The sequence below is a fragment of the Mizuhopecten yessoensis genome, unplaced genomic scaffold (assembly GCF_002113885.1).
Source record: "Mizuhopecten yessoensis strain PY_sf001 unplaced genomic scaffold, ASM211388v2 scaffold1161, whole genome shotgun sequence".
Lineage (NCBI taxonomy): Eukaryota > Metazoa > Mollusca > Bivalvia > Pectinida > Pectinidae > Mizuhopecten > Mizuhopecten yessoensis.
The window spans coordinates 101,416-107,067 of NW_018403908.1; the positions used below are offsets into that span (position 1 = coordinate 101,416).

At 34.9% G+C, this 5,652-nt stretch overlaps 1 long non-coding RNA gene across 1 annotated transcript; it reads right to left on the bottom strand.

Annotated features, from left to right (window-relative positions):
• Positions 1 to 1,728: 1,728 nt before the first annotated feature.
• On the bottom strand, positions 1,729 to 5,232 carry LOC110457678. The gene is made up of 4 exons (XR_002463715.1): positions 5,149 to 5,232; positions 4,537 to 4,676; positions 2,536 to 2,635; positions 1,729 to 2,000 (listed from the first exon to the last, which is right to left on the bottom strand). It is a non-coding gene; the product is annotated as an uncharacterized LOC110457678 (long non-coding RNA).
• Positions 5,233 to 5,652: the final 420 nt, after the last annotated feature.

Here is a 5,652-nt window from a genome sequence, read left to right on the forward strand (position 1 = left end):
TCTGTTGTATGTACGTCTCTGTTGTATGTACGTCTCTGTTGTATGTACGGCTCTGTAGTATGTACGTCTCTGTAGTTTATACCTTTCTGTTGTATGTACGTCTCTGTTGTATATACGTCTCTGTTGTATGTACGTCTCTGTAGTATGTACGTCTCTGTTGTATATACGTCTCTGTAGTATGTACGTCTCTGTAGTTTATACGTCTCTGTTGTATGTACGTCTCTGTAATATATACGTCTCTGTTGTATGTACGTATCTGTAGTTTATACGTCTCTGTTGTATGTACGTCTCTGTAATATATACGGCTCTGTTGTATGTACGTCTCTGTAATATATACGGCTCTGTTGTATGTACGTCTCTGTAATATATACGTCTCTGTTGTATGTACGTCTCTGTAATATATACGTCTCTGTTGTATGTACGTCTCTGTAGTATGTACGTCTCTGTAGTTTATACGTCTCTGTTGTATGTACGTCTCTGTTGTATGTAGGTCTCTGTTGTATGTACGTCTCTGGTTACGCACAAGAACAAATATTTACTTTAGCTTCGACTAGAAGAACATGCATGACGTCATAGATGCAAAAGTTTTATTGTGAATACATTTTTACCAATCATCAATGATATAACAAATCTACATACGGGAGACCGGGGCAAGTTCGCCTATCCCTGATATTTTTGGGTTTTGAGCTAATATTTACAATTTTAAGGATTTCAGCAGTTTAGTTGGCTGGGCATTCAACGACAAAAAAAATGGCGAGGAAAACTCTAATGTGAAATGACTTAGAAAATTACTTTTGAGAGGGTAGAAAGAGAATCATGATCTCGCTTCTAGAATTTTTTGAAACGGAATTGGAACTTTTTTACAGTCAAACGTGTAATACACCGACAGCTTCAAATGATGATACATAAAAGCAAAGCCAATCACTCACTACCATATTGCTGTACGATAAGAATTTATTGAAATATCAATTTGGGCCCGAACAGGTTCGACAAATAATACTCTGGTAAGGTCGGTTCATGTAGTTAAAATCTGACGTTGCATGCTTTATGACGTCATAATTAAGCTGATTCGAATGGGGGTCAAACTTATCCGAATGCCTGTCCGAACTTACCCCCTGGCGGGCTCGTTCGGCCATCCGACCTTCCGATAGGAAAAGTTAAATAATGGTAAAAAACGGACGTGCTGCCATACTTCATAAAACGGACTTTAATATAAAAAAGGTTGAACTAAACCCGGTCTCCCTATTGTTATGTCGGTCTAAATCTAATTAGAGCTTGTGTTTTATTGTTATCTCTCGACTAGCCGACTTTAAATAAAGTATATTTTTATCCTGTTCTGAAAGTTGTATTCTGAATCAATAAATATCAGAGATCAACAAAACCTACGCTCTTTTAAGACTTTGCCTTTTCATATTAAAGTTGATAATGCTATTTTATATATATAAAACAAACATGATGATAGGGGCGAAAATGATACTATAATACCAATTTTATGATTAAATATAAACGTTTATATATAAGAAACAAACAAGATCTGGATATCTCTCTCTTACGCACGTAAGCATGCTTATGCGGAATTAGGCAAACCACGGCGTTTTGGGGAATACCCTTTCCTACCAAATTACGATGATAAAGATAACAATAATTACTTCCAAGTCACATACTGAATAGTTTCATTTCAACACATCCCTCTCTCTCTCTCTCTCTCTCTCTCTCTCTCTCTCTCTCATTTTTAATGAAATAATGATGTGACCTTAAAGGATCAGGTGACATCGGGTTATCTAATTTAAATAACTATACATGTTAACATAACGTTATGCCTAGAGACGACAACACACCTGAAAATACAAATAATCTATAACACATTATGCAATATGATGTTAATATCTCGAAATGATGTCGACCAACTCGATTATCTAACTTTCCTATACGGTTAAGGGATAAAAATGGTCCAAATCGTCCCAGCGCCAAGAGCCGCACGCAAAAATAATGACGGAATCCTGAAATATGGCAAAAAAAGGGTTTAAGTATTTCCGTGTATACTGTAAAATCATTTATTTTCGTGGGGTTAACATTTCGTGGTTTTCATATACTAGCCTGTTTCAAGGACATTTTATTTCGCTGATTTCTGATTTCCCCCGATCTATATCATACTAAATTTATGTTTTCGTGGGGATATAATTTGGTGGATTTTGTTATCCACGAAATAAACGAAATTTGATGTCCCTCGAAAATTTAGGATTTTACAGAATATTATTAATCAAGCTTATTAATGTGACACATCTTTATTTTAAAACATCATTTAAAATTTGTTTCATTATTTTTATGATTGGAAATATTATTTATCGTACTAATTTGTATCCAAACAAGACAAAACTCTATATATCAATGTTTTGATCATTGGAAATATGTTTTATTTTATATCATAATTACATGTACAATGTTTTAACGTTTGATATAATATCAAGTCTAAAAACAAAAGTCGGCTTTCCATAATATCTGAACTGTAGTACCATGAAGACATCATCGCCTTACCAACATTGTGTATTCTGGTTCCCGTTTTGTGTCAGGCGTTTGCCCCGGGTATGGCCATAGTTGTTCGTATCTGGAGCGGAATTGTAGTTGTTCTCGATGCCTTAACGAAATGCAATTGTTGCCAAAAGTTAAAACGATTTTTATTTGGACATTTGTGTCAAAACAACGTTTTTGTCTAACAAGTGTTTATTGTGAAATTTTATACTTAATGGTATAATGAGGACTTGGATTATAGTATATGTATTAAAAACAGTTTAAAAATAAATTATTTTTATGCGAACATATTCCGTCTTTTCGTATTGCAGAGTTATCTTCTCTTGTGCGCAGGCATTCATTGTTACGTCATTGATTTGTGTGAGAAATTTACGACCTTTTTAAAAAAAAAAATGAAGACGTTACTCTCACAAACAAATGACATAACAAGCAATGCCTGCTCACAAGAGCAGATAACTCTGCAATACGAAAAGACGGAATAAACACTTGCTAGACAAAAGCGTCGTGTTGACACAAATGTCAAGATTAAATCGTTTAAACTGCAACACGAAAAGACGGAATATGTTCGCATAAAAATAATTTATTTTTTAAACTCTTTTTAATACATATACTATAATCCAAGTCCTCATTATACCATTAAGTATACATTTCACAATAACTCACTTCCTTGGAGTTGTATCATTAGTTATAAACTATGCGTTTAACAAAAACAAAACACATCATACCATTTCTACCATTGATTACTAACTATAGCTCTAGTACTTACAATGAGTTTTACCATTAGTTTTAACCATAACTTAATCAGACGCGTTTTATAATTGCTACTATAGGTTATTAACATGCAAGTAGGCAATCGAGAAGAAATACGCCTGCTGTTATCTACTGCATGTATCTTAAGAGGCGTCTAATGTATGAACCCCCTGCAGAATTGGGGATTTTCTTTTGTTCCCTCTACTTGGGGACACAAAAGCGACCAAAATATATCTGCTGCACCCACTACATAATTTGGGGTCTTTATATTTCTTTCAATTTCTATCTACCTTTTCCTTTTATTTCCTAGCGATTTGCGTGAAAAACACTTAATGTTGAACGTTCGCCCAGGTGATGAAGGCAATAGATTCGATCACGAGCCCGGCGTCCTACCACTAGACTACCGTGCCTCCTAAATATCTTACTGTTTTTGGTTTACTTATCTTAAGTACGCATTCTATGATATGTTATACAAACAATTGATATTCTACGTGTTTTGTAATTTGCCACAATTAATTAAGTAGTGGAGTTGTTCTCGTCAACATTTATGAGGTCATGACAGTTTTGGATTGTTCGATGTGGTGGCGATTTATTGTAAATATGACCAGAAATGTAATGTGTTATGACCCCATGAATGTTGAAGAAATAAAATCCATTCCTCATATTTACATTTTAATGCTTTTAAGTTAGCGATGTAAGTACAAATAAAAATGCGGACATTTTTCTTCAGTTATGCTTGGAGAAACGCAACAAAGGGAACATGGCGTTTTCATTGGAATCAGGTAACTTCCTTTTGAGGTCCTAGCAACAGCATGGCAATAGAGCACCTGAATATCCATTTTCAAAATGTAATTGGTAGAACAATACACATAAAACGTTAAAATAATATATTTGAAATACCTTAATATAACATTTACATGACTGCAATGCTTTTTAAAGTTCATTTAAACTAGTATAATGACAATGTCCTAAGTTCGGCTTCACGGTGGACGATAAAAACACTACATCTCTATAAACTCATTCACCCCTGAATTTTCATAATGAACTCTTCCAACTTTTGAACTGTAAGAGTTAATATGTGCCTTCAGGGGTGAATGAGTTAAGAAATGTTGCTCAATTTATTAATGCCTAATGTAATGAGGTCACCTGTGTAATACTGAATGTAAATAAAACTGTATGAATGTCCTTATCAAAGATTGATCAGCCAAATGATAAAACGTGTCGTGACATTTATTTGTTAATCAAAAGAGTACTTACAGTATTGGCTCGTCTGCGCCTCCATATTGAAGTTAGGGTATACAGGAAAGGATTGACGGCAGCGTTCACCGGCAACACAAACACCATCACCCACGCGTACACATAATCAGGGATTTGGAAACCGTACAAGGACATCACACCTGGAACGTTAGATCAGTAGATAAATCAAAATATCTAATTACTTTTATGTAAATTTACGCTAAAGTTTGTTGTGAAATATAAATCTATGTTAACAGTTTTATATTTCCCTTTGAAATTCACAGATATTGATATTTTTGCTTTTTGGGTTTTTCTCCATGTCGATATCCTGCAATTCATAGTTACAATGTGTTTAAGCCTTTCAACCAATAAACTAAATTTTATGATGAAATGGCACTATTTGTCGAATTACCTTTGTCCACATATTAAATAGGTTTTATTCCTAATAGACAATATTACTTAAAGCGAGAGCACTTAAAAAATACATAAGTAAATTCGGGTAGTGAATGATATTTCAATCAAATTTGATCACAAAAAACATTTTATTAAATTAAAAAAAAAAATGTGAACATACATCCGGGTCTCTTCTTTAGCTAACACCATATTGAATCTGTGATATTCCCTTTTCCTTACCCATCACTCCGATTGGACACCAGCAACAGAAGTCAGTCGCCACCACCAGGAAGAGAGTTTTCGCCACCTCCAAATCCCTCCTTTGACTTTGAGAAGAAATATTTCGTCTCCTCTTAAGGCTAATGAAGATTACAATTTGTCCTACTAGGATTACAACAAAGATAACGCTGTTGAGGCCGACAAATACGGCTGCGGAGTATTCCGAGCCAGTCTGTTTCTGAGCTGTAAGCGGTAGAGCGAGACACACACCTGATTGTGAGTAAAATTGACCCTTAAAATAAGACTGTACTAAAAAGGTTGGAATGACGGCAAGTATTATAGAAAATATCCACAAGATCACACACACGACTGTAGCATGTTTCCAGGTGATGCTTCTGCCCGTGTGACGAGACATTGGAAATACGATGGCTATTAGTCTGTCGATGGTGACAAGTAGAACAATAAAAGTGGACATTTCACTGGACACTGTTGACAATACTCCAGCTAATGAACATAGCAAGCTTT